We start from the raw sequence: 21,709 nt of genomic DNA, 5'->3' as shown, positions 1-21,709 counted from the left end.
AGCTAGCTTAAAATTCTATTTTCTCTAGTTTTAATGCTTTAATTAATTTTTTAAATTTAATTTAATTACTGGTTCGTGTTGTTTGCCTTTTTTTCTACTGGAATGTCACTAATTTATAAAAGCTCTTAGTAAGTACGTTAACCTCTTATCTGTCATAATTGATGCATTTTTTCCCTTTTCTTTTAATTTCCTTTCTGAGTTTAATTTCCAGAATTTTAACAAAACGCTTTCTACATAAAAATCGGAGGAAAACATTACTGGAAGAAAAACCTCTATATACAATTTGCTAGAAAGCAGAATTTACTAGAATGTCCCTTTCTATCCTCCAGCTATCTTTGATGCAAAAAGCAGAAGGAACACTTTGAGAGTACTTGATAGCATGCAGAAAAACAAAAAGAAACCACTCCATTGAATATGTGGAGTTTCACAGTGCTCTAGGCAACTGCATAGCAAATAGTCATCGCACACATACACACAGACACTAACCATAAATACTGTTTGCTAACAGAAGGGAGAATAAGCAGAGAGACATGTCATTACATGAGATGACATGACTACTGGTTTAAATGTCTCAAAACTGGAAAACAGACAGACACAAAACACAGAAACCATTAAAATGAGACATTTTTCAGCTTCATCACAGGCAAAACCAGATACAGAAATGATGGGAATGTAACATGAGACAGACCAACAGCTGCAGAGAAAATAAAATAAGAACTTAGCTGATGAAAAGAAATTTTCAAAAAAAATTCGACTTGCAGTGTATTGGTGAGAGTATGTTTTTAACATAAAGTCTACCTCAGTGTAGTATGAAACATAACCTTTTTCCCTTCTGTCACAGAGCACTAGTGACTTTTGATGTTTTTCCCCCTTCCCTTCTTCTTTTTTTTGTACAGAATCAATATGTATTTGCCTCTTATTTTCCTTTTCTTAGGACCAACCACCAGGACTGACTTAAGCATTACACAGATAGAGATACCAAATTACAGAGAACAGTTATCTACTGTTCTAAAAACCTGGAAACAGAAAAAATGACAACCTAAAATCGATTTGCTCCTACCACTTTTGAGAAAAGTAAAAACATAAAATATAATTTTATTCTCAGATTAGAATAAAAAATAGAATGCTCCCTGGTTCCTGAGAAATTTTTAAAACTTTCATATAATCACAATTTGTAATGGTTGAAAATTATTATTGGTACTTGAACTTTACTTCCTCCCACAAATAATAATAATAATAATAATAATAATAATAATAGTAGCAAACACTCATAGAATCTTCATAAAACAACCGGCAATGGGCTAAATGTTTTACATTGTGTCTTAGTAAATTTTCACAATTTTGTGTTATTATCCTGCCTGTGTCTAGAGATAAGAAAGTGAAGATTAAATCACTTAAGTCACTTGTCCAAAGTCACGCAGATAGACAGTGGCAGACCCAGGATATGAATTCAGGTACAACCAGTGCTGAAGCCTGAGTTCCCAACCATTGTTCTACGGGCTTCTTACACTGGAAGGATCCGACAGCATTACTCACCCTGGGTTCACATAAAGCATGTACCCAAGCATGTGTTCACAGGTGTTTCCAGTAGGTTCATTTCTTTCCATCTGTGCTGACCTCAGTGGTCCAATCTTCCTTTCTCTTACCTGGATGATCATATCCCCCCAACCTGTCTCCTAGATGCCATCTCTCAGCACTCAATCTAGCCCAAACTCTACACTGCCACCTGAGTCATCTTTCTAATACAAGGGAATTGATCTGCTCCAGCTTAAAGATCACTGACACAAGGCATTACTAAAACAGATGAAGAAACTAATACCTAAAGATGGTAAGTGCTATTCCCTAGGTCATTTTCTAAGAATTGGAAAATCTGCTGATTTCTTAGCCTGTGCCTGAACTATAATTGACTACAGAGTGTTAGAGTAAAAAGTAGCATTTTTGCTACCAAATTCAGAATCTCAAACTCAAGTATTTGGATGTCTATGATATTCTATCAAATGCCTATGTCATCTACATATATGCTCAAATAATTCTTCAGCTTCCTTTTTCTCTGATTATTGTCACTTGTTAATAAGGAGAAGATGGGAGACGGAACCAAAGCCAGGAAGTTGGCAACCACCAGCTTGCCTTACGGTGCTGCCTCCATATGCTCACAAGGAAATCTCTGCACCTGGCCTAGCTTCTGTGCTGAGCCACAAAACAAACATGAATGCTTACTTTTTTTTTTTTTTCTTTCTTGAGAATTGAGAGAATATGCTTCATTACACATATTTAACAGACAAGTCATATGTTACACAATCACATATAAAAATATATAACTCTATATTGTGTGCTAATAATTTTATAAATAATAGCTTTAATCCCCTGATAGATTGAACACAACCCCATTCCTGTACTTATTCTATTCCATGTTCTTATTAAAATAGCAGAGAAATGTGGCCAGGTGCAGTGGCTCACAGCTGTAATCCCAGCACTTTAGGAGGCTGAGGCAGGTGGATTACCAGAGGTCTGGAGTTTTGAGACCAGCCTGGCCAACATGGTGAAACCTCGTCCCTACTAAAAATACAAAAAATTAGCCGGGCATGGTGGCAGGCTCCTGTAATCTCAGCTACTCGGGAAGCTGAGGCAGGAGAATCACTTGAACCAGAGAGGCAGAGGTTGCAGTGAGCCAACACTGTGACACTGCACTTCAGCCTGGGTGACAAGAGCGAAACTCTGTCTCAAAATAAAATAAAATAAATATATATATATGTGTGTGTGTGTAAATTAGCCAGGTGTGGTTGTGGGTGCCTGTAATCCTTGCTACTGCAGAAGCTGAAGCAAGAGAATCGCCTGAAACTGGGAGGTGGAGGCTACAGTGAGCCAAGATCGTGCCATTGCACTACAGCCTGAGTGACAAGACTGAAACTCCACCTCAACATAAAATAAAATGAAATAAAATAAAATAGCAGAAAAATGGAAGGTGTTCAATAGTTGACCAGTTCCTAAACCGTGCTGAAATACATCCTGTCACTAGATATGTATGGTATTACAAGCAGAGTGACTATTAAACCAATACACCAGACCTGTCTACATCAGGGATAGGAAAATGCAGCCGGCAGGCAAAATCCAGCCCACTGCCTGTGTTAGTAAATACATTTTATAAACACAGCCATGCTTGTTAGTTCATGTATTGTCTATGACTGCTTTCATGCTACAACAACTGAGTTAAATAGTGTAACAAACTGTGCAGCCTGCAAAGCTGAAAATATTTACTAACTGGCTCTTTACAGAAAACAGTTTGCTGACCCCTGGTTTACCTTAAATAAAAGCAATGCTTCTCTGGTATTTTCTACTAATGGCTGAATAAAATAAGAATATATTTAAGGGGAGTTATGAGCCCGGCTTAAGAAGCAAAGCTTTAAATGACTGTTTGCCCCATTACATCATTTGGGAAGTCATCAGTGTCCCAGTGATGCTGCCATTCCTCAAACCTTTATAAAAGTCCTAAATGTAGCCTAGCATACCTTCTTTTCAATATTCTCAACTCTGGTAAATATTAGTATTTCTAAGGTAGATTTTTACTTTTAGTAACGTGCAAACTGTGTATAGCCCAAACTAGTACCAGCATTAAGTAGTCAGCTGTTGTAGCATGAAAGCAGTCATAGACAATACATGGTTTTTCTCATGGATAAATTATGACTACCTATTAATGAAGTGGGTGTTTCTATATGAGCATTCAACTAGTTCAGATATCAAGAGTGATGGTGAGATTTTGTGTATCAACATGGGTAGACTACAGCCCCTAGCTATTAAATCAAACACTAAGTATTGCTGGGAAGGTATTTGGTAGATGTGATTAAAATACACAATCCATTGACTTTAAGTAAAGATTATCCTAGATAATCTGGGTGGGCCTGGTTCGATCCATTCGAAGGCCTTAATAGCAGAGCTGAGGCTTCTCTGATAAAGAAATTTGACCTGCAGACAGCCGCTTCAGCTTAGACACAAGAGTTCCAGCCTGCCCTGCCTGATTAATGACCCGCCCTACCCATTTCAGACTTGGCTAGCCAGCCCCCAAAATCCTGGAAGCCAGCTCGTTGCTTTTCTTTCTTTCTCTCTCTCTCTCCTCTCTCTCTCTCTCTCTCTCTCTCTCTCTCTCTCTCTCTCTCTCTCTCTCTGTCTCAGTGTATGTGTGCATAGCCTACTGATTCTGTTTCTCTAGTGGAACCCTGGTATATCAAGTCTAAATAAAATGCTTCAAAATAATTTTAGTCATTTTTTACAATTGTCATTTTAGAGAATACCAATTCCTTGGATAAAAATAGCTAGCTAGAAACAAAACTCATTACTGTACAGTCACTCCCTATTACATCTGAATTGCTCATTTCACTCTGGCAAAACATAAATTCTAAAATAAAATCATTTAGACAAAAACTACTTGAAACCATAGAGTACTGGTTTCATTCCAGGTGTCACTGAAGTCAGAAAATCATTATGTCTCAGACAAACAATGGTAGTAAAAAGATTAATGAAATGATTAAAATTTCTGCTACAGGTCATGCCAAATCACACTTAAAATAATTTCTATAAAAATTGTAAAGAAAATGATTACCACATTGAAAAAATTTAATAAATTGTGGGGAGGCATTCAAAGGTTTCCTGGATCTAAAACATCAAAAAGATGAATAATTGGAGAAGCATTTAAAATTGAAGCATTCAGACCTGCCATGCATATATTATTATCCTGGCCTTAATAAAGATTAGTAAGAATGAAAAGAAGCTCTTGGGGTCATGTTAGGTACCTACTATGAGCTCACTAAACAGTAGCTATTATAGTTTCTACATTTTAAAGTCAAAATTTTATTCTAGTCATCTAACTATTGTTTTAATCAACATTTGAGGTAATACCCTTTTATATTTTAAGTCATATTATTTTATATTTTTTATTTACATTTTAAGTTATTTTATAAGTTATAATTCTTTTGCTTTTATTTGGAAATAAAATAACCAATATAATTTATTTTCTCTTCCTAGAGTGAGGTCAGCCAAAACAAGAAAGAAATTTAAAGCATCCTGGGAAGTCATCATATCCTTTTCTCCAAGAAAATCTAGTTTTGCTTGTTTCTGTGTATCCCACAACACCTGTGTTTGACTATGTTTTTCACTTTGGATTTGGATTTTGGTGTGATATACACAGTTCCAAACAATGAATGGATAGAAAACTCAGTGACATAAATAAAGGTGGTATTAAAATATGCACAACAGGCTTCCTCTGCACAAATGTGGTGATTATTAATACATACTCTGCCAAAATATTTAAGTACCTACATGCAGAATGTTTAAGGCTAGAAGATTATCTATTTATATTAAAAGCCTGAAATTTGGAATCTTCAAATTTACTTGCTAAAGTCATTCTAAAAATCTGATGGGATCTTGCTCATCCACTCATCAATCCCATAAGTTCGTACATGTGAATTGAGCATATTTTTGTCGTTCTTTAAAAATCACTACACGTGGGAATTTAACCTAAGGAGATAATAATAGGTATGTACAAGTATTTATCTTCAAGGATATTCAGCAAAAATATATCTATAAATATATTATTTGCAAAAGCAAAAAAAAAAAAAAACAAAAAACTAAATATACAACAAGAAAAATGGTTAAATATTAAATCTCTATATGATATAATTGTATGCAGCCATTAAAAATCAAGTTACAAATGACGGGAACACGATCACTCCATTTTAGTTTAAAAAGCAAATTATATAAGTGTGTGTAGTTTGACATCTTTTGTTTAAAGTGTATAGATGATACATTAGCTATCTGTATAGGTACATAAACATAAGTACAGTTTCTGTAACACATATATCACTGAAAAATAGAAGGACAAACATTCCAGTAGTGCTCACCTCTGAATGGTAGAATTATGAGTGATTTTTTTTCTTCACTACAGACTTGAAATGTTCTACTATATGTGCTAGTGGTGTATTTTAATCAGCAGGAGAAAAGGTTTCTAAAGCATGACATAAAACTAGAATCCATTAAGTAGTTATCTTTGGAGGATAGAATTACATGGAACTTTTATTTTACACACTTTTTCCATTCCCTCTAGTCTTAAATATTTTAAACGCACTTGTTTTATTTTGGTAACAAATAAAAGCATATATAGCTTTAAAACAACCAATACAGGCTGTTTTTTCTAAAGCAGGAATTTAGGTGAATTTTTTTTTTAATTCAGTTTTACTTTAGTTAAAACAAGATATTTAAGAATAAGTTGACAGAATAATAGCAACAACAACATCAAGAACAAAATCATCCTATCTTAAAAAGTTTTTCTAAAAGAACCAATGAGGAAAAGTATTTATACATGTATATGTAATCTAAATTCTAGTTTTAGAAAGACGGTACATGAACATGAAACCATTTTTATTGTTTACTACAATCACAAAATCCTGTATGAAATTATAGTTGTCCCTCTGTGCCCATGGAGGACTGGTTCTAGGAATCCCCTCACCCTGTGGACCCCAAAAGCAGAGGATGCTCAAGTCCGTTACATAAAATGTCATAGTGTTTGCATATAACTTATGCACATCCTCTTGTATACTTTAAACCATATCTAGATTACTTATAATACCTAAGACAATATAAATGCTACATAAATAGTTGTTTTATTGTATTGTTTAGGGAATAATGAGTAAAAAACAAATGCTGTACATGTTTAGTACAGACACAACTATGCATTTTTTTCAGAATATTATTTTCAATACGCCATTGACTGAATCCGCAGGTGTGGAACCTGCAGATTCATGGGGCGGACGACATTTGTTTCAGTGCATTTATGACTATATATGAATAACACGTAGACTTATTCAAGAACCTAAAAGACAATGAGAGGCACTTAGGAAGCCAACAAGTCTGATTTAAGATGAGCAGAATGCATCCAAGCACTATGCTCCCCCACCCAAGCACTATCCTCCATCCTTCAGTGTCACAGTGGGCTGGTGTCGTGACTTAATTGCTGAGTTACAGCTAATTATAAGGTAAACGAAACACTAAAAGAGAATTCACCCCAACCAATTAACTAACAGAGTAGTTATTAATTGTACTAGAATGTCCTACATATGCTAATTCAAAGTTTATCACCCATAAAGACATCCATACAACCATGACTCTTTTTGTTCTATTATTTTTCAAGCTTTGTAACAGTACAAATGACCCTGATGCAAAGCATCTATCTTGCTACCATGTAGCTGACATTCAGCTCTGTCCAACTGGACATAAATTTCTATGCCTCACTCTGGGTTTTAAGCAGTTACTTAAAACTGCATGATTACTGCATGGTAACAAATTGATAATAGCATAATAATTACATTAGAAAGAATGAAAGTAACATGTTAACTTGGATTCACAATGCTTATTGGGTTATAATATAACCCAATAATGCTACTAATCTTTCACCAGAGAGATGGATTAATTAGCAACTAATCAGCAATGCTCCTAAAACTAAGGTTGTAAAAACATAATTCTGGTTTTTGAAATCTTTACTTTTCTATTCTACTGTTAAACTGTTAAAATGCCCAGCTGTACCTTCTCAACATCAAGGAGTTACAAGCTATGCTTTGGATTCGATGCCAGTTGTATAAAACTACTACATGAACATGGCTGCAACTATGAGTTCTTCCCTCTGTCCTTCAGTCCCTTGTAGCCACATGGAACCTTGTTTCCTAGAAAAGATTTAGGGATCAGATTTGCTCTCTCTTGGGCTAACAGCTTAATGTCTCTGGGTCAATTTTTCTTATCTATAGATTGAGAGATTTGGACTACAAGGCTCTTTTCACCTCTAAGACAAATGACAAATCTCTAATGACTACTCTAGCATAGCATTTAAGTGAGGAATCCAAAAACTTTTGCAACTCATATCACAAAGGGCTAATCTCACTAATAAATAGAGTTCTTAGAAATCAATATCACATTCCAGCCTGGGTGACAGAGCAAGACCCTGTCTCAAAAAAAAAAAAAAAAAAAAGAAAGAAAGAAAAAAGAAAAAGAAAGAAATCAATACCTCTTTCACAACAGAACTCAAACCCACACTGATTACACTGGCAAAAATCCAAAAATTTGATAATATATGCATTTTTTTCAGGTTTGCTTAAAATGAGGCAAACCCACATGCTGCCTATAATAACTATTATTACTACTACAACATATTATCCATTCTAAATGGTTAAATTTAATGAAATTCTCATCTGGCGCTATTATGGCTTGCATTATAACACCTATTTAACACAATGTCTTCAGTAGCATAAAAGCAGTTACTGGATTCCTAAATGTCACTCTTTCTCTGGTTTGAGGACAGTCCTTTAGGATCTTCAATAAATTTGTATGCTAGCCATACCCTGTCATAGACTTACATGTTATACTTCTACCTTCCTCTAAGTGATGTTATAGAAAATAATAAGACAATATGTATAAATCACTAGGAATTCCTGATGATGGAGACAGGAAGCAGAGAAATTCTAGGCAGAAAAGGGCAGGTCCATGGCAAAGCCCCACCCTCAAGCTGAAAAACCTGAAACCATGGCCCAAAGTTAGAACTTATATCCCTGTTTTCCCACTCAAATGTTCCCTTTTCCTAAACTGCCCATGGTCTGCCCCACCCTGCATCCTGTGCCTATAAAAACTCCCGTCTCAGCCAGCAGAGAGAGGAGAAGCAGCTGGACAGCAGAGACCACAGCTGGACATCGGAGAGAAGTGGCTTGACTTCAGAGACACAGCTTGAGGACGTAACTTTGGAAAAGAATCCGACTGGAGAGAGCCAGACTCCAGGAGAAGATTACCTACTCCCGTGTCCCCTTTTCAGCTCTCCTTTCCACTGAGAGCCACTTTCATCCTCAAGAAAAATTTCCCACATTTACCATCCAATTTGTTCATGTAACCTTGTTTCTCTTGGACGCCAGGCAAGAACTCAGGAGCCATGAGTGCAGATACAAAAGGCTGATACCCTGGCCCTTTGCCCTCACTGGCAGAGAACAGCCACCTCACGTGAAAGGGTGGAGGGCCCTCTGAGCTGTTAACACTCAAGCCATCCATGGACGGCAGAGCTAAAAGGGCTCTGTAAAATGCCTCCTGGGGCTTCAGGAGTCGCAGGGACGCTGCCTGGATGCTGCCGCAGGGACGCTGCCTGGATGCTGCCGCAGGGACGCTGCCTGGATGCTGCCGCAGGGACCCTGCCTGGATGCTGCCGCAGGGACCCTGCCTGGATGCTGCCGCAGGGCCTGCACAGAGTTCGCTCCTGCCAGTGCCCAAAAGTGCTCGCTCCAGCTCCTGTACCCACTCACCTCCCACAAGGGGTGGAACGCAGTGGGTCTGAGTGGAGTTTGATCCTGCTGGTGCCCAAGTGGCCAGCAGACTCCAGCACTTGTGCACTTCAGTTCCTGCCTCATTTGCTTGCACACTCCCTCCCATGAGGAGTTGAAAGCAGCGGGCTGAGCAAACAAGGCATCCCTGTCCCAAGTCCCAGGAAGGCATCAAGGAAATATCCTGCCTCAGTAGTGAGAAATACTAAGAAGCTTTGGGTGTATGTGTATACATACACATATGGATTGACTAATTTGTAAATTTAAGGTATCCTGATTAGCTAAATCCCAAATTGATAATCTGGAAATGAAAAATCTACTTTCAGTTTCACCAAAGATTTATCAAGATACTTTCTGTACCTTTGTTTTATAATCCATAATCTATTTTTTAAATTGTTACTGAAACACCAGAGGTTTGGTCTAGGTCCTGCTGCGCGCCACACAGAAAGTCAATCACTAACGTGGCAAGTATTGCCAAGGAACAAGGCTTTCATCAGGTGCTGTAGCTCAGGAGATGGGAGCTCACTCTCAAATCCATCTCCCTGACCGACTAAAATCAGCGGTTTATATAGCAGGTAAGCAACGTAACAATGTGTAAAAAACCAGGAAGTTGAGAGGGGCAAAGAAGCAAACATGGTGAATGAGGGGATCTCTTGGCATATGGTGCAGTGATGTGGTTTCAGTTCTTTGATACTTTTTGTGAGAGGCCTAAAGGTTGTTTCCTGAGGAAGGAACTCAGAGAAATCAAATATGTTTCAACATTTTTAATGCCAGAAGGGTCAATTTCTATGTCTATCAAAAGAACAGCCTATGGGGCAATTGGTTTCAAAATAAGGTATCTTGAAATTCTCTCATTTTTAAGGAAGATCAGGATAAATTACTGAGTTATGGGAATCCCCTGCAATTTATGAAGCAACTGTTCTAGAAAACTCTAAAGGCAGGGAGATGAGAGGATGTATGTTCTCCGGCTGTCTTTTTTCACACTGGTTCAGGCCTCACACGAACAGGCCTGGGAGCAGGAAAAAGTACAATGAGGAGAGCAAAGAAACACATCTTTCCTTCCCTTACTCCTCGACATCCAGAGGAGTAGATGGCAGGGAAACAATGGGCTGTGCTGAGAGGCTGAACTTCTTAATCTTACAATTAGTCCAAATATCTTAATTTGGGAGCAAAGAAACGTATAGCTCTACCTCCCATTCTAATCCTTCTCTACCTACCTCCACTCCTTTATTTCTTTAGATACAACTTCTACCATGAAACAAAGTAAAAATTGTCACTATGTTGAGTTCAGTGGTTATAATATATATTCAAAATAAGAAAAAAATAAACCTTTGAACTATGAGTGCTTATGAACTTAAGTAACATTAAGGATACTGGTCATTAATATAAATTTTCATGAATAGGATATATTTTAATAGATTTTTTGCAGTATGTTTTAGAGTAATTATTTTCATCTTTATTCCTCACAAAAATCCTTGGGAAGGGATAGAAATTATCCTCACCATATTAGCATACCATTGGTATCACCTTTATCAACAAAAGCAAGTTTTTAAATATTTAGTTATTGGATTTAAGCTAGAAAGGATGAATGGCGCCCAAAATTACTGAATTCATCCACTAACCCAAATTGTGATAGCATCACATAGTTCAGCTGCAATACTAATTAATTTGAAATTATTCTATGAGTATATTTTTGTACTATATATCTGTACCAAAAAGAGTACAAATACAAAAGGGCATTATTCACCATAGCACCACTACTTACTAGCAAACAAACATGTCAACTAACTACAGCTCAATGTCTTAGGAGAAGTCAATCACATCTAATTTTGCAGGGGTTCTAAATAGAACACCATTGTTTATGTTGTGGAGTGCTGGTTTCCTTAACTTTACCTGACAGAATTACAAAGATTTAGGAGGTTTAATCTCTCAAAATCTTATTAAAACAAATCCTATTACCCTGCCTCATTATTTGAAGTCACAGTGTATCTAATGACTTTTCTTTTACATGTACTAATCAGGCCTGGCCACCCACAGATATTTGTAAATTGCATTATCTTCTGTCTAACTAGCTCATAGTGTGTGAGGTGAGGGGGGTCACCATAAATAGTTTCGGTGTGATTTACTTTTCCTAACTGCCAAAGCACTCTATGAGGGGGACAAGATCTGCTATCTAAACAAGATAGTAGCTTGTTTTTGAGACAGGGTCTCACTCTATTGCCCAGGCTGGAGTGCAGTGGCACAATCTCAGTTCACCACAACCTCCGCCTCCTGGGTTCAAGCGATTCTCCTGCCCCAACCTCCCAACCAAGTAGCCATCACATCTGGATAATTTTTGTATTTTTAGTAGAGACAGGGTTTCACCATGTTGGCCAATCTCGAACTCCTGGCCTCAAGTGATCCACCCGCCTTGGCCTCCCAAAGTGCTGGGAATACAAGTGTGAGCCACCATGCCCGGCCTAGATTAATTGTATCTAGGAAATCATATAACAATATCTACTTTCTATATCGCTGGAGTACAAACATACAGAATAGCCAGTTTAAAGTAACTAGTGTAATTTTTTTCTTAATTTCAAAAGGATTGAGGTCAAAAATCCAATTCCATGATCTGCTAACAATTTTAACTATCATTTTTTCCACAGTGCTTAAAACAATACTTTAAGAAATGTATCATGTGGATAATGTTCCATGAGAACAATATCCACATGAGATGCAAAGTCTAAGGTTAGTTCCTGATTCCTGGAAGCTGGGAAAGTACGTATTTTATTTGTGTATTTGCTTAACAAACATTTATAGGGCTAATTATAGGCCAGATACTTTTCCACAGATTTTAAAAATATTATTATTACTCAATTCTCGTAACTACCCTCTGAGGTATGTACTACTACTGTCCCCCTTTTACAGATGGGGTAACAGGTATAGAGAAGTTAAGGACTTACTCAGAATCATACGAGTAGTCCATAGTAGAAACAAGATTTAAACCCGGGTAGTTGGGATCCAAAGTTTGTGCCCCTAACCACTCACAATGCCCCCTCCACAATAAGCTGCCTCTTTTCAGGAGTACCAGAGACATTTTGCCACTTTAGGCAGTTATTATTCAATAATTGTGGACCTTCCTCAGGATATATGGATGAAAACAAAAGGCAAACAAAGTATATCTGTCCCTATAAAGTATGCCTAAAGTGTTTGTATCATTCATTTGAACAGAGTTCTACATTACCATGTCCCAAAGTTCCTTTCACTAACATATTATGTAATATACTATGATTTGAATTTTCCTTAATATACCATGGATGGTTTTTTATTTCTAAATCTATCTCATTCATTTAATACTCCACAGTATTAGATTGTGTAGAGGCCTACGGATGTGGTTAAATAGTCTACTGATTTCTTCAGTTGTTATTATTCAGTTGTTATTACTGATTTTCTTCTGCCTTTTTTACAGGTCTCATTCCAGTAACTGCTTAATATCCCCTGTCAGTCTTCTTCAAAGGCTGAAGCCAGCCTCTGACTGAAGCCCAGCCTCAATGTTTCCTGTCTGGTGCCAGCACAGCTTGCCTGGACTTCTGAAAATTGCAAGCCCTTGCTCCTTGCTGGTCACCACGCTCCCCCTTTCTTTGTTGCAGACTCCCTCTTGCTGTGGTTTACCAGGTGCCCCTATTGCCCCTCATGCTTGTGTGCCACTTTGGACTTAATCTGGCACACTTAACTCCCTTCATCCACGCCTGAAGCTGGACAAGCTGAAGTGACTGCATCACTTTCTCAATTCTGGCTTCTGCCCACCAGTCTTGCTCTGCTAGGAGGAATTAGCTCTGCCTGGCCAGAACCCAAGAAGTGACAAATCAAACTTGCTCAATAGGTGGTAATTAAACTTCTGGCTCTAAAGCCCAGAGTAGGTTGTCAATGGGATTTCACAGTGGCTCCCTGACACTAAGCAAGGATGTAGTTCTACATCTGGTTTTAAATCTTAAACTCTAATAGGATTCTCAGAGAAGACAGTAAAGACTAAGACCAAAAAAAGTTGTTTTAAGGGAAAAATGACAGTAAGTACAAAAGATAATCTGGGGAAGACCTGGCATGTCTGAAATCAAAACATCTGTTACTAAGTGGATCATGACTGCTTAGTTTCTAGGTGAGCTGAATAAAAATACTAACTGAACAATGATGTAGGCCATTGTCAAATCTAATCAATTTCTTGTTTGTCTGTTTGTTTTTCCATCAGTCTAGAATCTTTAAGTAAGCCATTCAGAAGATGTGACACTATAGAATGATACTAACTGAGGAATAGAGTGGAGAGAAAGGGCTGAATATGACTTCAGAAAAAGGCCTGAACCATAAAAAATGTTGATCTCACTCACTGATCTATGCTATATTTCTTTTAAGAATGTATTAATATAAACATCCTTTTCTCCCCACATCCAATACCTATTACTACACCAAATACTTGTTCCTCTAAAAAATGTGAAGTTGAAAAAAATTTCCCCCATTAAATGAGAATTATTCTGCTTACGATATTAGGATATATGCTCTCGCTTTAAAAATAGGAGGCTGCTGAATTCATCACTTGAGTATATTAAATAGACTGTGGAAGAGTATTATCCTCCTGGAAACCTCTCATCCCTCACTCTCATACCACGAGGGATTGCCAGTTAGGTCTAATGACCAGTAATATCCACAGCCATATGTAATCAGAAGAGTTTCTGGTTCCTCTAAAGTGGAAAATAAATTGCTGCCAAGGCAAACCAAATAGCATAGACTTTTGTATGATCTGCCTCTAATGCTTCTCTGACAGACCAAACATGCTAACTAATGACATCTGGAGAACAAGCTATGTCACGCAGCTTCCTCAGTGATAACTTTTTAAACACCTGGTTACAGATCTTTATCCAAGGGTGTAACTGAGTTACCGTGCTCCTCAGCCCTAAGCCACCTTCTCGGTTTACCCCAGTGTGCCATGCAAATATTACTTTCTATACGTGCCATGATAATGGAAAAGGTTGGGAAGGCCTGAATTAATCTTTATCAAATATCTTACTTTGGCATAGCCCATACGGTGTCTTTGAAGAATAAAAACATGTTTGAACTGGAAAGACCCCAGATAACTTTTTCCCAAATGGGACTCCTTCAAGTGTAAGTTCCATAGAACATTAAGAGATGTTAAATTAATTGGGAGAAGGAATTTGAGAAATACTGGATTAAAGTTTAAAAGTTGTTTGTTTTTTTTTAAGTCCAGGATGTCTAAGACATTTGGATATGTTGAATGCAATGTCATTCTCCAGCAGGAGGGTGTAATACAAATTAATATTTATTTAAAGATGGAGCTTTTAGAATATAGTTTTTAAAATGGTTTTGAAATGCACGTAAAATGCACATAACATAAAATTTACCATCTTAATCATTTTTAAGTGTACAATTTACTACTGCTAAATATGCTCACATCGTTGTGCAACCAATCTCCAGAACTTTCTCATCTTGCAAAACTGAAACTTTATACCCTTTAAATCACAACTCTCCATTTCCCTCTCCTCCTATTTCCCTCTCCTCCTGACAACCACCCTTAGAATACCTTTTGCAAATAATCATTCACAAAACATAATTTAGAAAATGGTGCTTTATATTTTATGGTTCATCACCTCATTGTACAGATGAGAAACAGGCCTGAAGATGTTAATGATTTGTACAACATCACAAATTAATAATGAACCAGGTCTTGAACTCACTGAACTTTAAGTCTGGCCTCTTTTCACAACACTCAGAGTTGAAAGCTGAAACAAGCTGCTAATTAACCAAATTCTATCACCAAATGTCCTGAAAGTTATTTGTATCTATCAGGTCCATTTCAAAGAAAGGACTAAAAGAATTTCCCCTACAGCCACGCTAAGTCCACAATTCTCCAGTGCAGGTACATAAAACATCAAGAAGCCCCAATTTAAACATGCCATGCCTTCCTAGAGCATCAATTTCATTTGGTGATTAGAAAATTAACTGTATTATATTAAAGTAATCATGAATATATTGCAGGGTAAAGTGCAAAATTAACCTAATTTAAAAGGACTTCGCCGGGCGCGGTGGCTCAAGCCTGTAATCCCAGCACTTTGAGAGGCTGAGACGGGTGGATCACGAGGTCAGGAGATCGAGACCATCCTGGCTAACACCGTGAAACCCCGTCTCTACTAAAAAATACAAAAAACTAGCCGGGCGAGGTGGCGGGCGCCTATAGTCCCAGCTACTCGGGAGGCTGAGGCAGGAGAATGGCGTAAACCCGGGAGGCAGAGCTTGCAGTGAGCTGAGATCCGGCCACCGCACTCCAGCCTGGGCGATAGAGCGAGACTCCGTCTCAAATAAATAAATAAATAAATAAATAAATAAATAAATAAATAAAAGGACTTCAAGGGTATAGTGTTTCAGCAGTGAGCTGCTTTTGCCTGTGGTCCAGCTGCCAAGGGCATCCATTCCCATCTCTGTCTCTAGGGCTTTTGAGAAGTACCAAAATGAAGTGAAGAGCCTAAAATACACAGTAGGACCTGGGGCAAAGCTCAACAGGGGCACTCTGGTAACCCATAAACCAAACTGTGCTTCTACAGGCACCTGGTGGGTTCATATCAATTACTAAAGCTCTTAAGTACTTGTTTCTTGGTTATCACCCAAAGTCTCCACAGGAAGTAACAAGTTAGGGGGATCTTCCAGTTAACAATCAACCAAAAGAACACAAAAAGGAGTGATATTGTCTCTTGCTAGACATCAAGTTTATGATGTAAGGGGACAATTGACAGTAGAGGGGAAAAAATGAATTACATCTCAAGCTCCTATTTGGAATGTCCATTGGAAAATGGCATTTAAATTCCAGTATTTACTTCCTCTTTCTGCAAAATCTACATCCAGAAAACTTAAAATAGTTATACTGTATGCCCAATTAAATTCATTGTTGCAATGTACTTACTAAATTCCATTATATCTAATCATATTATAATAAAAAGTAAAAAATGTTTTCCCCCTGTCTTCTGAATATTGTCCAAACAGGCAAGCCACAATCTTTTAAAAATAATTCTGCAAAGGGAGGAAGGATATATTTTCCTTTTTGATCATTAAGTTTTAAATTTTTGTCTACAGGCTACTGTCAACATTCTAAGCTTTTGAAATTATCAGCGGATTTTCAAATACACAATATATAGTGAATATTATTTCCTTCATTTGAGCTGTGCTGAAGCAGCTGGCTTGAAGCAGCTGGCAATCCAAGAGCAAAATGCAGCAGAGTGAGGCCAAGCGCCTCCTTGAATAGTATCACGTGCTAGTGCAAGGTCGGCTTTGCTTCCACTTGGCATTTCCTTTTAACCTGCCTCAAAAGATCCCTTCTCAGAATATCTGCATCAGTATGTTAATCCTGGCACTGGGTTCTGGGTATTCATTCTTTCCCCAGCTGCTCGCTGTTTCACACCCTCTAAAATCATGGCTCCCCGCGCCAAAATGAAAGGCAAAATGGCATATTAATTAAATACACAGAGAATGAGTGCCATGTAAGGTAAGAGGCATGTGCCATGAATATTAATGTAACCCAAGCAATTACAATCATTTGAATCTACTTCCTGTGATAAAAGCCTAAACAATCAGAGCTGGCACACCACGTTAGCTGCTCACTGCACAGAAAAGGATGCAGTTAACCTTGGTGAAGGTTAGGAAGCTCTGTTTTAGTCACTAAAAGGAGGCTTTCATTTTTCTAATAGAGTAAGGAACAACTCTGGATTCCCAACTCCCCAAGACAGCCAATTATTTTCAGGAGTGCTGCTCCATTATAAAAATAACTTTGAATTTGCATTAATTGAAGATGTGTAACATTACTGCAGATAGGTGGTGGTAAAGTAGAAAAACGTAGGATGAAACAATTTGTGAGAAAGTTTAAACCATTCTTAGCCATTGCTAGTTCATTTGTAAACAAATTACTCTGTACTTTGATAAGTGGAATAATATAACAGTAATAAAAACAACGGTGAAACCCCGTCTCTACTAAAAAATACAAAAAATTAGCCGGGCGAGGTGGCGGTCGCCTGTAGTCCCAGCTATTCGGGAGGCTGAGGCAGGAGAATGGCGTGAACCCAGGAGGTGGAGCTTTGCAGTGAGCTGAGATCCGGCCACAGCACTCCAGCCTGGGCAGCAGAGCGAGACTCCGTCTCAAAAAAAAAAAAAAAAAAAAAAAAAAAAACAACAACAACAACTTAGTGCTAGATTGGAGTCACTACCTACCCTAAGACATAAAAATGAAATGCTTCTTATAAAAGAACAGTGAAAAAGAAAAAAAAAGAAGAAAATATATAATTCATTATTTTGAAATGTGCATTTATAATAGAAATAGTAACTTACCAAATAAGACCAAGTATCCTAAACTGTGAACCCTACAATAACATATGATCACCCTCAAAATCTTTATAGCATAACTGAGGTTTCCAGAGGCCTAAATTATCAGACCTGCCAAATCTTTCTGTGTAGATCTAAAAAAAAAAGAAAAAGAAAAAGAAAACCCAACAAAACACTAATACGTAAGCATGAGATAGAAAATAACAGGAGCTTTGCCAGCTTCATGAAATTTCTCCACAGGCTATATCCCAGCTCAGCTAACACCATGTCAACAAATATCCACTGGATGCAGAATGAAATGTCACTGTGCAGAATTTAAGAGAATTTAAGGGAAGCATCCTTGCTAATAAAGTTGAGACAAAGCACTGTAGCTGAATTGTCTGTTTTGGGTATGACAAAGAATGTATGTGTCTTTGACCAAACTTTAGTCAGGCTCCTCAAAATCCTCTTCCCAAGTAGATCTCAACTTTTAAACTTTGTGTCCATCTTTGCAAAAATCTTTAGCCACAATCTCCCACCCTTCTGGTCACCCTCAAAATCTGACCAAATTCCCCAACCATCCCCCAGGAGATAGCTAATCACTCTGGCCCACATTCAGCCAGAATCTTTTAGGTTATTTTATCTTCTCAGTAATTTTCAACCCACTGACACATACCTACCCACCCTGCTTCCCAGCTATAAAAACCCCTACTTTTCCTTGTACTCAGAACCGAGCTCAGTTCTGTACTGGGGTCTCTTTTACCCTCCTGCAATAGTCCTGAATAAAATCTGCTTTTACAGCTTTAAATGTTGTCAAGTTCTGGTTTTCTTAGTCATTGTGCCACTTTGGAAAACAGTTCGGCTGCTCTTCAAAATGTACGTAATAGAGTGATCACATGATATAGCAATTCTGCTACTAGGTATACACTCATGAGGATTGAAAATACATGTCCATGCAACAACTTGTACAAAAATGTTCAGAGAAGTATTGTTCATAAATCCAAAAAGTAGAAACAACCCAAATGTTCACCAAGTGAAGAATGGATAAATAAAATATGGTATATCCATATAATAAAATAATAGTAATAGCAATGGAGCACTGATACATGTTACAAAATGGATGAACCTTGAAAACATTAGGCTAAATTAAAGAAGCCATTCACAAAATGCCAAATGTTGTATACTTCCATTTATATAAAATTTCTAGACTAAGCAAATCCACAGAGACAGAAAGTAGATTGTGGTTTCCAGAGAATGGTGGGAGGAAGTGGAAAGTAACTGCTAATGGGTATAGAGTTTCTTTCTGGGGTGATGAAAATACTCTAAAATTAGATAGTGATGATGGTCGCACAACTCTGTGAACATACTAAAAACCACTGAATCTTACTTTTTTTTTTTTTTTGAGATGAAGTCAGTCTCACTGTGTTGCACAGGCTGGAGTGCAGTGGCATGATCCCGGTTCACTGCAACCTCTGCCTTCCCAGTTCAAGCAATTCTCCTGCCTCAGCCTCCTGAGTAGCTGGGTCTACGGGTATACGCCACCACGCCCAGCTAATATTTGTATCTTTTTTTTAGTAGAGATGGGATTTCACCATATTGGCCAGGCTGGTCTCAGTAACCCCTGACCTCGTGATCCACCCACCTCAGCCTCCCAAGGTGCTGGGATTACAGGCGTGGGCCACCACGCCTGGCTGAATCTAACATTTTTAAAGGGCAGATATTACTATATGTGAATTACATTTCAATAATGCTATTGTTTAAAAAAATTCATTACTACAGGTTCATTTGTTCAATATCTATTTGTTGAGGGCCAACTAAGTACCAGGCACTGGAGCTATAACAATACATAGACACGGTCTATGTCCGAGAGTTTACGGTTTTGTGGAGGAAATCTGGGTTTAAATCCTGGCTCAACACTTGCAGGAATCTGAGAAAGTATTTTACTTCCTCATCTACGAATAAGGTTTAAAGGCAAGTGATTGGCACACTGGAAGGACTTGCTAAATGTTATTACTAAATGAGTATAAAGGCAAATTAAAAATGTCAGGAGAGAGAAAAAACATGAATAAATTAGGAGGACTTAGTTTAGGAAGTAGGAGAAGGTATTTCTTCAGGAAATGACATTTGGGCTGAAATCTGAAGGATTAGTTGGAGGGAGTCAAAGAATTTAAGGAACTTGAAGACCTGCAGACAAAGGAAAGTTTAAGTGCAAAGTTCCTGAGGCAAGGAAGAGTTTAAGGTATTTCAGGAACCATGGTCAGATGATACTGAACAAGTGAGGGAGAGAGAAGCGGGAGCCAGAATGTGCTGGGTCTTGAAGACCAAAATAAGTACTTTGGATTTTTTTCTAAGTACAATGGAAAGTCACAGACGGTTTTTGAACAGAAGGATGGCATGATCTAAATTACATTTCAAAAAGATGACTGGCTGCTGAGAGGTGAAGAGCGTAGTACAGTCAGAAGGCCACTGCTGTGCTCTAAAGGAAATAAAATGATGACTTGGATTATGCTATGGTAGAGATTCTAACAACCTTGACAGATACACAGAAATAAAAAAACAAGGACTTGAGGCAGAATTCCTTCCTATTCTGCTCTATATATGCAGCCTGCACTGGATAGAATACAAAAGGAAGACTGAATTGGTATAAAGTGTACCATAAAAGGCTTCAGGCCAGGCGCGGTGGCTCACGTCTGTAATCCCAGCACTTTCAGAGGCCGAGGCAGGCGGATCAGGAGGTCAGGAGATCGAGACCATCCTGGCTAACAAGGTGAAACCCCGTCTCTACTCAAAGTACAAAAAAATTAGCCGGGCGTGGTGGCGGCCGCCTTTAGTCCCATCTACCCTGAAGGCAGAGGCGGGAGAATGGCGTGAACCCGGGAGGCGGAGCTTGCAGTGAGCGGAGGTCGCGCAACTGCATTGCAGCCTGGGCAACAAAGCAAGACTGCGTTTCAAAAAAAAAAAAAAGACTTGAACCAAAAAGCCCTCAAATTTCTAGTTTTATTCCCAACTTGCTATAGAATCTTGGCAAATGCTTCCTCACTGAGACTCAGTTCTTTATCAGTATAATTAGAATAATAGCTTTTCCTCAAAGATTACTCTAAGACTTACTTAACTGTCTTAATATATGTGAAAGTGACTGAAGAGCTGCAGGCAGTGTGCTTATAAGTGTTAGTCAGTTTAAGAGATACACCCAAAGGAAAACAAGATACACAATGAGATTAGTCATTTTTCCCCCTTTAAGGTCAAGGTGTGTTTTGTTTTAATGAGGATAAATTAAGCTTTTTCAATATACCATGGCCTGTAGAGAACACAGTGGGGATCCATCAACTCCTGTTCCATGGCACGCACTTGCTGGGAAACTCTTAAAATTTTTGCAGGTGAATCCTCTCCTATAGACTTATCTCTGGGAAGGAAACAGTATTTTAAGAGAAAGCTTTTCCTTAAAGAAGCCCAGACCAGGGAATGTGAAGACCTGAAGAACAGTGTACATTTGCTATAAAACAGCTTTATGAAGCAACAAATAAGAGAACTGATTTTAGGATATATTTTAGTAAAGTTGGTGACAAAATTATCTGTATTATAGCATTAAAATTTGACCGAAGTAAATAAATTACAGTCAAATTTCACCTGCAAACCCCAACACTTTGGTCCTGCTGCTGGTGAAGACACCACTGTACACATTATAGTCACCACTTTTCTGAAGGATGTTTGTAATAAGGGTACACTTGGGACTTCTCTCAAGTTAATTAAACAGTGCGAAAAAAGCAAAATCTTTTGAGACACTGCTGGAAGCCCCTGACAGAAACCTATAGGGAAGTAGTTTTAATTACCTTGATACTTCATTAATGTTTTTCTGACTTTTCATAATAATTTTCATAATCATATTTATTAAATTTTTTTCATAATTACATACTTATTAAATTTTTAGTTAAGAAAGCATTAACTAAAAGAAAAGCAAAAGAATATATGTTTATTTGCAATATGTTAAGAAGGATAATGTAAGAGAAAAAAACTTTTCCCATGTATATTGTCCCATAAATTTT

General features: G+C 37.8%; 1 protein-coding gene and 1 long non-coding RNA gene across 7 annotated transcripts in view; one reads left to right on the top strand and one right to left on the bottom strand.

Moving 5' to 3' along the window:
- ST7 (suppression of tumorigenicity 7) overlaps positions 1 to 21,709 on the bottom strand; it is a 282,529-nt gene that overhangs the window by 151,662 nt on the left and 109,158 nt on the right. The window lies entirely within an intron of this gene.
- On the top strand, positions 11,218 to 13,847 carry LOC108526535 (uncharacterized). Its single transcript, XR_001884546.1, has 4 exons — positions 11,218 to 11,257; positions 11,981 to 12,092; positions 12,784 to 13,470; positions 13,561 to 13,847. It is a non-coding gene; the product is annotated as an uncharacterized LOC108526535 (long non-coding RNA).

This window comes from Rhinopithecus bieti, unplaced genomic scaffold (genome assembly GCF_001698545.2).
Source record: "Rhinopithecus bieti isolate Rb0 unplaced genomic scaffold, ASM169854v2 scaffold_3858, whole genome shotgun sequence".
Taxonomy (NCBI): domain Eukaryota; kingdom Metazoa; phylum Chordata; class Mammalia; order Primates; family Cercopithecidae; genus Rhinopithecus; species Rhinopithecus bieti.
Note: the sequence above shows the minus strand (reverse complement) of the source record. Positions and strands in the feature narration are given on the sequence as shown.